This window comes from Pteropus medius, unplaced genomic scaffold (assembly GCF_902729225.1).
Source record: "Pteropus medius unplaced genomic scaffold, Ma_sr-lr_union100, whole genome shotgun sequence".
In the NCBI taxonomy this organism is placed as follows: domain Eukaryota; kingdom Metazoa; phylum Chordata; class Mammalia; order Chiroptera; family Pteropodidae; genus Pteropus; species Pteropus medius.
Genome location: NW_024352787.1, coordinates 1,467,272 through 1,480,798, shown reverse-complemented (window position 1 = coordinate 1,480,798; position 13,527 = coordinate 1,467,272). Strand labels below are relative to the sequence as shown.

The 13,527-nt window shown below is 41.3% G+C and overlaps 1 protein-coding gene and 1 pseudogene across 6 annotated transcripts in view; both read right to left on the bottom strand.

The window, feature by feature from the left end:
• Window positions 1–13,527, bottom strand: part of CLYBL (citramalyl-CoA lyase) — a 215,700-nt gene that overhangs the window by 60,649 nt on the left and 141,524 nt on the right. The window lies entirely within an intron of this gene.
• On the bottom strand, window positions 4,299–6,570 carry LOC120591833 (DNA-directed RNA polymerase II subunit RPB7-like; annotated as a pseudogene).

The window sequence follows — 13,527 nt, the reverse complement described above, 5'->3', positions numbered from 1 at the left end:
CAACAAGGCCACACTCATGGTCTCTTTGGAGGACATTGACTCGCTGGAGGATTACCATTAAAGGATGTCTGCTCAGTGGCGCCAGGTTCTTTTCCTACCCCTCAGGGGCCAGCATGGTGCCTCCATGCTGCTTCACCCAAGCCAGACAGAAGGGCAGGACACCAGGTCTGGGAATTAGAGAGGGCGATCGATATGTGTATATACAATGCAGTCACGGACAATTGCAAAGGCTCACACGTAACCCCACTGGGAACTGGTTAAAACTGAAGTCTGTGATGAATGACTCACGGAACCCAGACCTTAACCGGTCTGCCTGGGAATGGCCAGAAGTGAGGTTCGTAATATTTGTGATTCATGGAGTTCCAGTGACTAGAATGTATGTAAAAGATTCCAGGAATGGCCCTACAAATAAAAATAACTATTTAAACAGGGACAAATTTTTCACTCCTGAGTGATCGTGAAACCTTGAATTATGAGATCACTACCTTTCAAGTTTAGTGTCAAGGGAAAGACTACTTCATTGAAATATAAATCTTACCACTTGAGTTCTACTGCCTCAGCACCCTGAGATAACTGCCACCTTGTCAGTACATTGAGATTCCCTACTGATTGGCATGTGTTCAAGTGGGGAAACCATCTAGAATAATTAGAGACTGTATATTTATAAGAACCAAAACAGATATGGAATTAGAATGCAGCTGTTTTGACTTTTAATGAGGTAAAATTGATAAGGATTTTAAAAAAAGGAATTCAGTTATATCAAAGTTTAGTAGGTTTTAAGAAGATCAGAGTTGAATTATAAATTTGGAATTAATTTACATGGTTTATTGTTCCCATAACAATTGGTTTCCCTAATGAAACAAAAGAAAACATTTTGGACCCCAGACTGCTGAGAGTTGGGTTATAATAGGATCGAAAGAAAAAGTAAACTCTGGATAGAGAGAAGCTGTATCAGTCAGAGCTCTCTAGAGAAACAGAACCAAAATGAGAGAGAAGATGATAGATAGATAGATAGATAGATAGATAGATAGATAGATAGATAGATAGATAGAAGTAGATGATAGAAGAGAGAGAGACAGACAGACAGACAGATGACAGATAGCTAGATAGCTTCATTTTAAGGAATTCAAAATCTACAAGGCAAGCTGGTGAGCTAGAAACTTTAACAGGAATTGATGTTGTCCTGATGCAGAATTTCTTCTCCACGAAACCTCAGATTTTGCTCTTAAGGCCTGCAACTGATGATCGGATGAAGACCTACATTATCCGGGCTAATCTAATTTACATAAAGTCGATTGACTGTAGATGTTAACCACATCTACGAAACGTGGTTAACAGCAACAGCTAGGTTAGTGTTTGATTAAATAACTGGGTGCTATAGCTTAGCCAAATTGACATAAAGCAGATCATCTTCCAAACTGAAAAATAAGCAATGTCGTCAGCCCATGAAGACTCAGGCTTCTCCCTTTTAGAAGGGTCCTGCAAGCTACACCCCATCAAACGAGACATGTGAGCTGCATCTCTATAGTCTTCCTCACCAAATATTAGTTGGAAGAGGGCTGCAGATCTTGAGCCTTGCACAGATGGTGTGCAGAAAGGGGATTGGCAAAGAAGGCGAAATGGAGGGGAAGAAGATCCACCTATTTTATGGTTTGAATTATGGTTTTACCAGTATCTCCGAAGCAGTTACTCCAACTACAGCCAATAAACGAATGGTTGTCTGTGCCACCCACCTTACCTGTTCCTGACACATGCTCTTCATCACTATTGTTCTCAAATATTCACTAAATGTGCCCTTTGAGAATGATGTGCTCTCAACATGTGGGTGAACATCATGAAATGAGATTATGAATGTATCATATTGGGCCAACGAGTCATGGGTGTTCTCATCCCAGAGAAATGTAAGCTTCCTTCCCTGCTAATTATACTCTAAGTCTTTCCTCTCATAATTTTTATAGCTATAAAATATTTTAAACACAAAATATCCTTCATTTAAAGACTCTAAATCAAAAGGGAAAAAAACTCTTGGAATAAAAATGTACCATTTTGTTTCTTATTTCTAAGGTCAGATAATAATAAGTAAGATTTACATGGTACTTTATCATTTATAAAGCGTTTTCATATATACTTATTTTTATTCCTTGCAGCAACCTTGAGAGGTCGATGGTTTTTCCCCCATTTTACAGGTGACAGCACAAAGGCTCAGAGAAGTTAACAGACTTTCCTGATATCACACAGCCACCAGAATGCTAGGCACTGACTGGAACGGCAATTCTCTGCCGTAGCTACAACGTGAGCTGCCTAGATGACACGGGGGCTTGTGGATAGCGACCAGCTCCACTCTCAAACCCTGGTTTATGGAGTTACGTAAATGTGGCCTGAATCCGACTGCCCAGTAAATCATGAAATTACTCTCTGCTTATGGAAAACCTTCACTGAAGGTGGTGTTCCCACAATTGGCCAGGTACCTTTTCCCCTCTAGGTGTCTTTGTTGGGTCCAGAGAACACTATTGGAAATCAGTGGGAGATCTCTGCACAATAAAGAGTAGGGAATGAGAAGCAGGATGTGAATCTATTCCACAAAGTGAAAACTTACATCCTAACAAATAATTAAGAAAAAATTCGAGGTCATTTCCTCAGCCAATCATCACTGGCAGAGCCAACTTTGGATTAAACACTTCTGCTCAGTGGTTTTGACATTCTCAGTCAGGCATATCTTGATGAAATTAGAGATGCAGAAAATATTTTTTGATGGAGTGCAGAGACAAAACAGCTAGAAGGGAAGCCAATTCTGTGTGCAAACTTGTGCAGACTGAGATAAAGAGGAAAAGGGAAAGCAGGAGAGTAAAGAGTGTGTGTTCATGTGTGTTTATAAATGAAGGAAGATGAAAGCGAGTTATAGAAGAGGAAAGGGGAAGCTGGGGTGATACTAATTAATTAGACTTTAAGATCTTGGCAGCAAGAGGTGTGTTTATAAACAATCTTCACTAAAACATACCTTTCCAACTATTAACTGTTTTATTTGCCAGAAATAGTCTCTGTCTAATTATTCTGTACTTGTTTCAATTCAAAAGTGGAGAGGAAAATACTAGTACGTGAATGCAACCATTCTTATACTATAATATAGATTTCTGCAGAGATTAATGTTTCTAATGCTCAATTAATAAAGTATGGCCAATTCAAACTATTTTACAAAAAGATTAAGTGTGTGTGTGTGGGTGGGGGGAGCTATTAGTCAGAGGCTTTTAAGCTAGTACAAAAGAAAAAATTAGACAAAGATATAAGAAATAATAGAATCCTAAGCATTTCGGAATGTCTTAATAGCATGCTTATATTAAGCCACCAGCAAGCCAACTAGTTTTCCTCTTGGGATTTAATTCTAGAAAAGTCTGATCTGTGAGGCGAGAATGAAGACTTGCAGACATGCCGAATCTTTTTAAAAAATTATCTCCCAAGTATCCTTTCTGAGGAAGTTACTAGAGGATGTACTCCATTAAAATGAGGGAATAAACCAAGAAATAAAAATACATGAGATGGAATAAAATGAAGATCCCTCTCAGAAATCAGGCCGAAGGACTTACAAAGTATTTCCCAGGAAAACAGAAAGGGAAGCCACCAGATAACAATTTAGTAAGCAGCCTGCACAACTGGAGCAGTGGATGGTGACTTTAGGGTGAAAAAAAAGAATTTATAGGTTACTTGATGTATTTAAAGATACTTTACAACTCTGTTGGAGAGCTTGGGACTGAATTAGTGAGAGATATATAGAAAATAAGAAATTCAATAGATGGAAAGCTAAATAAACTGTGATACATTCATAAAATGAAATATTATTCACCAATAAAAAGAAGACATGAAGGGACCTGAAATGCATATTGCTAAGTGAAAGAAGCCAGTCTACATACTGTATGATTCCATCTATATGACATTCTGGAAAAGGCAAAACTACAGAGAAGTGAAAACATCAGTGGTTCCCAGGGGATTCACTGGGGGCAGGGTGAATAGATGGAACAAAGGGATTTTTAGGGCAATAAAACTATTCTGTATGGTACTGTAATGGTGGATAAATGACATTATGCAGTAGTTAAAACCCATAAATTGTACAATGCAAAGAATGAATCCTAATGTAAACTCTGAACTTCAATTAATAAGCATATTTAATATAAATAAACAAAACCTAGGCAATTATTAACTTCAGGAAAAAAACAAGAAAGCAAATATAATTACAATAAATCATACGGCTCAGTTATGACAGTAAGAGGGAGGAGGGCTTTTGACTTATACACATGTGGTGTCTTGGTGCTGCCTTGCTTGCAACACACACCAAAATTCCTTGCCTACGCCCTTGACAAGAGTAACAAGCCCTAATTTTCCACAGATAATAAATATCAGAGATATGCTTATTTAATAACAGGAGCAATTTTGTTCATTCATTTATTCACAGAACAATGTGAATTAAACCAACTGTCAGGCACTATGTTAAATGCTGGGCAAAGACAAATACAATATAGTTCCTGGTTTTGTTTTGTTTTTGTTTTCGTCTTTTTTGAGATCCAAGGACGTTTTATAGTTAGAACACACAGTCAAAATCTGGGAGTGGCTACTAAGCCACAAGAAGAGCCAGCTGCTTCTGGGATAAGGAACCTTCCTTGCCTCCCCCACAGCAGCCAGACTGAGTCTCTGGACGACATGTGAAGTATAACAGTCACGCGTCTAAGATAAAGACCAAACGAGGTAGGAGGCCCTGGGGTTCACTTCACAAACCCCATGTAATCATCTCTAAGGGAGCTGATTCTTATCGTTCTTATCCACACAGGTCCCCACAATCTTCAAGCAGATCTTATCATCCTGCTAAATCACAATATCCTCATCAATTGTCTTGTAACAACATGGTAGGTTGGAGTTAGGCTCGAACTCCATCTCTGATGGGATGCAGTGTTGAGAGATGAAGCAGGACATAGGTCCAATATCTGTGAAGAGTCCAACCTTACTGACCTGAGTGACAACAGCATCTGTGACTTCCCCTTTAAAGGGCTGGAAAACAATGGCCTTGTACTTAACTGGATAAAGGACAAGGCCTCGGCCTGGCTGGATCACACCAGTACCGACATTGTCGATGGTGGTGACAACAATTGCAAAATCATACTTGCCCCTTGGTGAAGGGCTTCTGCTTCACGGTGCTGAGCAGGCAGTGTGGGTGCAGCAGGGGCTCCCGCTCCAGGGAGATGTGACAGAACTTCATCTGGGAGGGGGCTGGACAACAGCCAAATCTGCACCCCCACGGGCAGCCTGCAGTTCTCGTTTTTAAGATACTCAGAGCCTACTAAGGGATACAGGTAAATACAGATATTTTTCAACATCCAAAATCTAATCCATTCCTTGAAAATGGCCAAAACAGCAAGTTTTTGGACAGCAAGAGCCTATATTCCATCATTATCAATGGAACCAACGTATTGTTTTCAGCCCACCCCAAATCCCCAATAAATCCCCTCAAAAAAAACATTAAAAAAATTTAACTGCCTATATAACAACCCACCAAGTGTCTTCTACATAATGAAAAGGACTTAAAACACGAGTTATCTAATTATTTAACAATGAATGAACACTCATGGGTGTGTTTTCATAGTATGATACTGTATACAACTTACGTTTTCATTCTATCCCATATTAAACATGTATGGTAATGTACATAAGTAATGAGATGACATGCTAGGGGAACTTTCTTAGAATACTTATTTACATGAGATGGACTTTAGCAATAACGCACACATTTAAATGACACGCAGTGCGATCCTGGCAGAAGAACAGCTGAACACCCTCCAATCCTCTAATATGAATCCATATGAAACCTAAATATTTTTGCCAGCACACACATTCAAACCCATGTTGGAATTTTTATCCAGATGGTAAATTCTGGGTTAAAAGTTTCTACAAGTTGTTACAGTGACTGCTCCAATGGTGAGAGTTTAGATAGTGGGGAGTTTTGTAGTAATATTGAGACAATGAAGCAATGTGACAATGGTCCCCGCAGAGGGTTACATGATCAAAGGAGGAAATAAAACTGTATTCAGACAAATACAACTAGGTATACATTCTGTGTGCATAAGGCAAGGTGAACAAAGAATACTGAAGCAGCACACCTACTGTTACTATAAGTTTCTGAGTGATTTTTTTTCCATTTCTATTATTCTATTATCATTGTTATATTTTTAAAATTCGGGCATGTGCAAAAACAATGGATAAATATAAGTGTGAGCCCACATGAATGTTACACGCCCATCCCTGCGCCCTGCATAATCTTCAGTGCCTGGTTAGACCACTGCAAGTGGAGAAGATCAGACACACAGGAAGATCGCCTGGAACAGGTCAGTTTTAGAGAAGCTAGGACGCTCTGCATCCAATAGCCACTGAATGTAAATGTTGAAATATATAGATATATTACAAGTATTTTGCTTTGTATAGTAGGTAGCTGAGGGTGTATCACATTTTTGTAATTTAAATTATACTAAAGAAACACAAGGGGAGCTCAGTATTTAAAAGTCCCTTGTAGAGAATTCTTCGGATGAGAAAAATTCCTTTAACTTTAGGAGTAGTTACCCCCCGGATTTAACTCTTTTGATAAATTGGATTTTCTCAAAGCAGCAGCACCTCCATACTTGTTTTAGACAATTATGATACACCAGCTTGATGGAACATTAAGTAATCATTAACATTTATAATTATGAAGACTGTTGTGATATAGAAAAATGCTTGTGGTGTCCTACGTGAAAAGAGCTAAATATAAAATTACATTTAAACTATTATTGCAACTAAGTAAAAATGAATGGAGAAGGGCTGGAATAGAACATGAAGTAAGGAAAGTATTTTTATTCACATCACGTTTAAATCACAAGTAGAATAGGTGGAGCTTTCAAAAAGTAAGTCCTACCTTATAGCTACAGAAACTGAAGAGGGAAAATGACTTTATGTTTTAGCTATAGCAATGTGAGACATCCACAATCACAGAGGCTTAACATAATAGTAGCTCCTTTCTTGTTTGTGTTGAATCTAATCTGTGGTGGGGTGGAATGGCCGGGGCTGTGCCTTCTGTACAACTCAGTCTTCAGAGACCCAGGCTGCCAGCGGCTCTGTCATCTTTAACCTACAAATTCCAAGGTCTCTCTCTCTCTGGCTATTAACAACAAGAAAAAACATGGAAGACAGTGAAGGTTTTATGGGTGAAGTCTGGACCTACATTCCGTGGGTCAAAATATGCCAATATATTACTGCTAAAGAGGCTGGGAAACATCACTGTGTGCCAGGAAGAAGTGGAAGTGGGTTTTGGCGAAAGGCTAGCTGATCTCTGCCATACGAATTCTCACATCGAACCAGAGGTAGAGCAAGAACGAGATACCAGGTTTTCCACTCTTATATCAGTGCTTACTTACATTTTCATCTCTCATCCTCTCTCTTTCTCACATATGTTAAAGATGAAGCCTTTTGTGTTGAAATCTAAAGAGAAAAAAGTTGTTCTATGTCTAAAGACTCTCAATTTACAATCTGACTCCTTTTATGAAACACATTACATTCTCAATGAAAATCATCCCTGGGAAGGAAATAGTTACTAGGGATAAATCCAAGGTTCTGGAACAAGAGAATTTGGCTAAGAGCTGACTTGGCTGAGAAAGAATGAGCAAATACGGACATAATTACATGGCCCTTATATTTCCAGTGTCACGCACATCTTTGCTTAGGCATTATCCCATTATTGATGGGTAAGAGGAAAATCAAATCCTACCTGTAGCACACATTAAGACCCCCTACCACTTCCTATGAAATCCCAGCCAGAAGGCACTAGAAGGGAGTTGGCATATTTATCTTCTTTGCGGCCTGTTTTACTAGGCTCTTGCCCAACTTTTCACATCCATTCCACTGTGATTGTGACCAACAAAAATAAGGACGCAGTCACTGGGAGCCATTTTCAAGCAAAAATACATTAAAAAAACACATTAAAATATTACTTTGGTGTAGGCTCCAGCATCCTGGAAAACAGATACCTGTCCTAAGTTTGGCATTTTTGATGTCAAATGTTCTCATCTGGTGAACAAATCAGTTTGAATCAGAACTGATCAAGGACCAAATCTTACTGGTCCTTGGTGGGGCTTGGTGAGTGTGGTTTATGCCAAATATGTAAGTTATAGCCAGGGCTTAGATTGGACAATGAGAAAACATAAAATTGCTATTTTATATTTCTCTCTCCTTTGCCAAGACTAACCAGTACAATGCCTAGAACATTTAGATACTTGGTAAATACTGAGATGATCATTATGAACATAATTATGTCATGTTGTTTGACTATAATTCAGAAACTATTAAAGTAAATATAGATAATTATACTTATACTAAATGCTGCCCCATTGCTCTGCATATAGGGCTGCTCGGAACTATTCATAGGTCTACCCATTCCCTCATCCAGATCATCCACACATACCATCAACAGCTACACACATACCATCCATACACCACACACACACACAGACACACACACACGTTGTGTCTTGCTGCTAGCAGGATTTTAGCTCTCTTCTTGGATTGTGACTTCAAACCTTTACTCTTGGGTGTGCTGCTCTTTACGAATGTCCCATGGATGATCTCAAGTGTCCTGGTGAGCAATCGGGTCTGAAGCACCTCCCCCGTGAGGCCGAGTGGGACAGTCCAGGTGGGAGTGCTGCCCCTGGGGACAGCGGGGGGAAAACCTGTGCTTCAGGTGGCTCGCGCCGGCTCACATTCCCCTATTTCTTATTTCTAGATTCGAATGCGGAGACCTCACTTTGGGGATAAACAAACTTCTAGGAAGCTTGATTCTTAGGCTCTGAGCTTAGAGTCCACCTCCAACCATATGAACTTGGGCAAGTTCCTTACTTTTGCAGTGGCTTTGCCAGCTCGTGAACCAGGGCTTGCTGTAACCTAGAACATCTGTATAATGAGGAGGGAGGAAAAGAGAATGTAAAGGCTGGTATCAGGATTCTTCAGGAAGAAACTTTCTTTTTAAAATATATACCTTTAGTCGCCTTCAATGTAGTTAGGCTAAGGGTAGAAAGAACTACACCAGCGGTCCCCAATCTTTTTGGCACCAGGGACAGGTGCTCCTATTAGATGATCTAATGCCTGATGATCTGAGGTGGAGCTGAGGCCGTGATGCTAGTGCTGGGGAGCAGCTGCAAATACAGATGAAGCTTCGTTCGCTCACCTCCTGCTGTGTGGCCTGGTTCTTAACTGGTACCAGTCCATGGCCTGGGGTTGGAGACCCTTGAACTACTCTGTTCAGTTAAAAAAAAAAAAAAAAAAAAAAAAAAGCTGGTTGGGCCATTTGCTAGTGGAAAGAGAGCCCTCAGGGTAAGGCTGAGCTGGATCAGGAGTGAGACAAAAAAAAAAAGGAAGTTTCTCTGCAAAATAAAGTGAGATTGAAGAAGTTCTAGCAGTTCGAGAAGGAAGAAGAGAGGGAGTCCGGAAAGGTGTTGTTCATGGCAACTTTTCTATTTTAAGGAATTTATTGTGCTATAATGTGATTCCCAGAAGTGGAGGGCTTCGGGAACACAAAGTGGCCGTCACCTAATTTACAGGTAGGATATAATGAGCACTTACAATATGCCAGGCATTAGGTTATTTAGTTTATATGCACGTTATGATTTAATCTTCATATCTACTCTGTGTGATAGCCTGTCACTATCCCCATTTTACAGACGCAGACACAGAGGCTTGCCAAGGACTAGACACCCAGTAAATTGGAGCCCAAATCCAAAGTCTACCCTATTTACTAATCACTAGAGCATATTGTCCTCATGAATACTGAGGACTCTAGTAGCTATGGAGCAGAAATTATTTGTGGTTTACTAATTAATGGTGATAAAAAGCTTCCCAGAAATGCCAAGTACTAAATAAATACTAGTATTATTGTTCTTGCACTTGACCACTGACATCTGAGGGAAGCACTGTCATCTAAAATGAAAACGTGACAAGCTAGCAAGGGCTTATTAATGTCACATGAAAATGATATAGTTAAATACTCATGTTTGCATTCCACTGGATATTTATATTCTGATGACCATATTCTCAGGCACTGAACTCCCACTAAGGTCGGGATCGTTTGCAAATCCAAAAGAAAATACGGCTGCATCACTTCATTTTTTTCTGAGACAATAAGAAGAAAAGTGGTCACCATTTTGGTGCAGAATTGTAAAGCAGAAATCATGGTGCCTCTACCACTCCTGCTTCAGAAAGAAGAAATTATAGCCTTTCATTCTCCTAGCAGCATGTAACTAAGGTTTAGATGAATGAACAGATGCATGCAAAAATCAGCCACGCGCATAGAAAACATTCATTTTCACAATCTGGTAAATCTGCTAGGTACGCATGAAACAGAGCCAAATTGATTTCAGCAGAATGCAATGTCACAGCCTTGGCACAACAGGGATCCTCCTCAGCCTCACTCATTGCGCCAGGGCTGTTTCTATCCAGGGTCCTGGGTGTATTTATCACTCAGCCACCAAGGGTCTGTGCATAGTCCCATAATTGGTGGCATGACGTGCCAAACCTCAGCTGACCAGCTTGTGTTGTTTCCATTGCTGTTAACAGACCAGAACATAAAACTATGTTCTTGCTTTTAACACCTCAAGGACTTTTCTGAGCTTCTGGTTACCTGGTCCCGTATCCTTCCTGTAGGTAGTTCATAGAATTATGGAATCTGAAATATAGGAAGTGTGTCCTTAGGGATCAGCTTCTCCGACTCTTCATTTTATGGATGAGATCCAGGGAGGAAGAGAGTCTTACCCAAGGCCAACCTGGTCGTTAATAATGACCCAGGCACTTTCTGAGCCCCAAACCCATGCTTTTTTTTTTTTTTTAAACACATGCTATCTCCACTGAAATCTGGACACAGACTATTTAAGATGAGATGTCTGCAATTCCATCAACTCCAAACACCTATATGTCTATGAAATACTTATACTGCAAAGGGCTCTGTTTAGTCTGCCCTTGGATTGATTTCCTGTTTGTCTACTGGACAACAAGTTCTCAAACCCATAACAATACAAGTTTGCAATCCCTTATTAGAAAACCTGGAAGCAAAGGTGTTTTTGGAGTGAAGAATTTTTTGGACTTTAGAAAGGTAAAATGGTACCTATACAGTCTATTTTGTATCAGCCCTCCGTACATTTTATAGAGCAAAACGTACGACTAGCCATGCTAAGGGAATAGAGTCCACAAATTATCTCATGTCAGTTTAGGTGAGGTTTTGCTGCTGAGTGAGTTGGCTGAAAGCTTACGATAAAACTTTTGGTTTTCGGAGCTCTTTGGATTTTGGAAATGTGGATAAAGGATTGTGGATTTATATTACTCTCTTCACACAAGTAGCCTCAAATAAACATCATGGGCCAGAGTGTATCATCACTTCATCAATAAAAGGGTGGTTTTTCTCACTAGAATTTCCTTGGCAAGACTTTTGTTTCTCTACAGATTTCAGTTATTGCAGTTGCCTCTTAGTTATATCCCAGATAACAAAACGGAATGGCCCTAAACTGCACAGACCTCAGGGAGCTTGGGTTCAGAAACCGACTACCCTGTTTGTTTCTTGGATGTTTTTTCTAAAACAGATCCAGCTGGGATCATCGAGGGGCAGGCACGTTATGAGGCAGCTGGGGAGGTCGTGGTGGGGACTGGCAGCAGCACCTGTCCTCTTGGGCTTTGGTAAAAGCAGAGCAGAGTGGGCTTGCCACCAGGTCCCCAATGGGCAACTGATCGTGCCTGCGTCTCTGGGCTTTCTCAGGCTCCAACCGCTTCTCAGCTTCCTCCTCCTCATCAGATGGGCAGGTTTCCAGAGCTGTCAGATTTTCTTCTGCCCAAGTTAACAGGGACATTGATTTTGGAGGAAGGGAGGCCCTTCCTCCCCCAGTCCATCCTTCCCTTGCTCCTGGCTGAGCCACGCCAGCTCTGTGGCATTGTCCGGTTTTATTAGTACTGCCTGGCTGAGGCCTCCTTTCCCAGGTGGCCCCTGCGATTTCCAGTCCTTCTCCCCTTGGCATGTCAACGTGCACTTCTGGTCTCCCAGGGAGAGCCTGCTTACCTGGATAATGGGCACTTGACCCCCCGGTTTCTAAAGTGGGCTTCTGTACCACAGCGGGGCTTGCATCTGTTTTTATTGTTTTCTGGACTGTTGCCAGGAGGGAGTCCTATAAACATGACCTTGCTTGACTGGCTTTGGGATTGATGGAAATCAGATCACTTTGGGGGTTCTAATGGGCCTGGATGAAGGGGTTTTGGAGTGGCGCAGGAGGGTCTACCGCGTTCGTGAGGAGGCCCTTGGCTCTTTCAGAATCGGAACACGGCTTTCCTGAATTTTTTCATCAGGTATAGAATTGTGGGCACCTGTTTCTTTGAGGGATTTCCCCATAGAGACAGGGGGATGTATGTTTATTTAGACAACTATAAAGGTCTTCTAAGAAAAAGAACCCATTTTTGTCTTTCAGAACGGACAGGGTTGGTTAGGTTTGGAGGCCAAGGAAGGAAGGATGGAAAGAAGGAAAGGAGAGAAGGAAATCCTGTCTCCCACATTATCTGTCTTCCCCATTGCCCTCATTTCTTCTCACTGACTATTGTGACAGTGTGCGGATGGCCTCCCCATCCAGCCTTGCCCAGATCCACTCCATTCTACTGCATCCAGAATGTTATTTAGTGAGACACCATCTCTGCTGCTTAAAACCCTTAGGCCTTACGCTACCCTTAGAATACATGTGTGGTCCTTACCACCTGGCCCCGCCTACCTCTTTAGCATCTCCCTGCACAACCCCCAGGCTCTGGGCACTCTGGCCTCAGTGACCTTCTCACAGGCTTCTTGCCTCTCCTGGGCCTTTGCACACACTTCTCCTCCTGCCCAAAGGCTCTTTCTCTGTTCTATCTCCCTCCCCGCTGCCACCCGCCGTACTCTACCTTTAGTCTAGTTATCTCTTGTTCATCCTTTCAGATCCTAATTCAAATGCCATTTCCATAGGGACTCCTCTCCAGCCTGCAGTCTTATTTTATTCTCTATTTTAAACTCCCATAGCATCCTGTACTTTGCCTTCCCATCACCTATCACAATTCGCAACTACACATTTATTTTAGTGACCATTCGACCGATCGATGTCTGTCTCTCTCATCAGCCCATAAGCTCTGTGAGAGGAGGGACTGCATTTTCTTTGCTCACCATTTATCACCTCCGGGGTTAGCCTTGTGTTGCCAGAGAGTAGCTCCTCAGAATTATTTGATGAGTTATTGAGTGAAACATTTATTTAGCTGGTATGACGACCTTACCAACAGTGCCGCTCCTACGTCAGAAAAAAAAGCCTGTGTTACTTCGGTGTAGAATGGACATTTCCACTTGCTGGCAAAATTTCTGGCGTGGTTGTTCTTTAGAGTCCAGATGTGAGGGCCAACTCTCCACTCCTTGGAGGCAAGTGAGTTGTGGTGACTACACTGCGCTTCACGTTTCTCTCCTGAGGCTTCCCAGGGCCC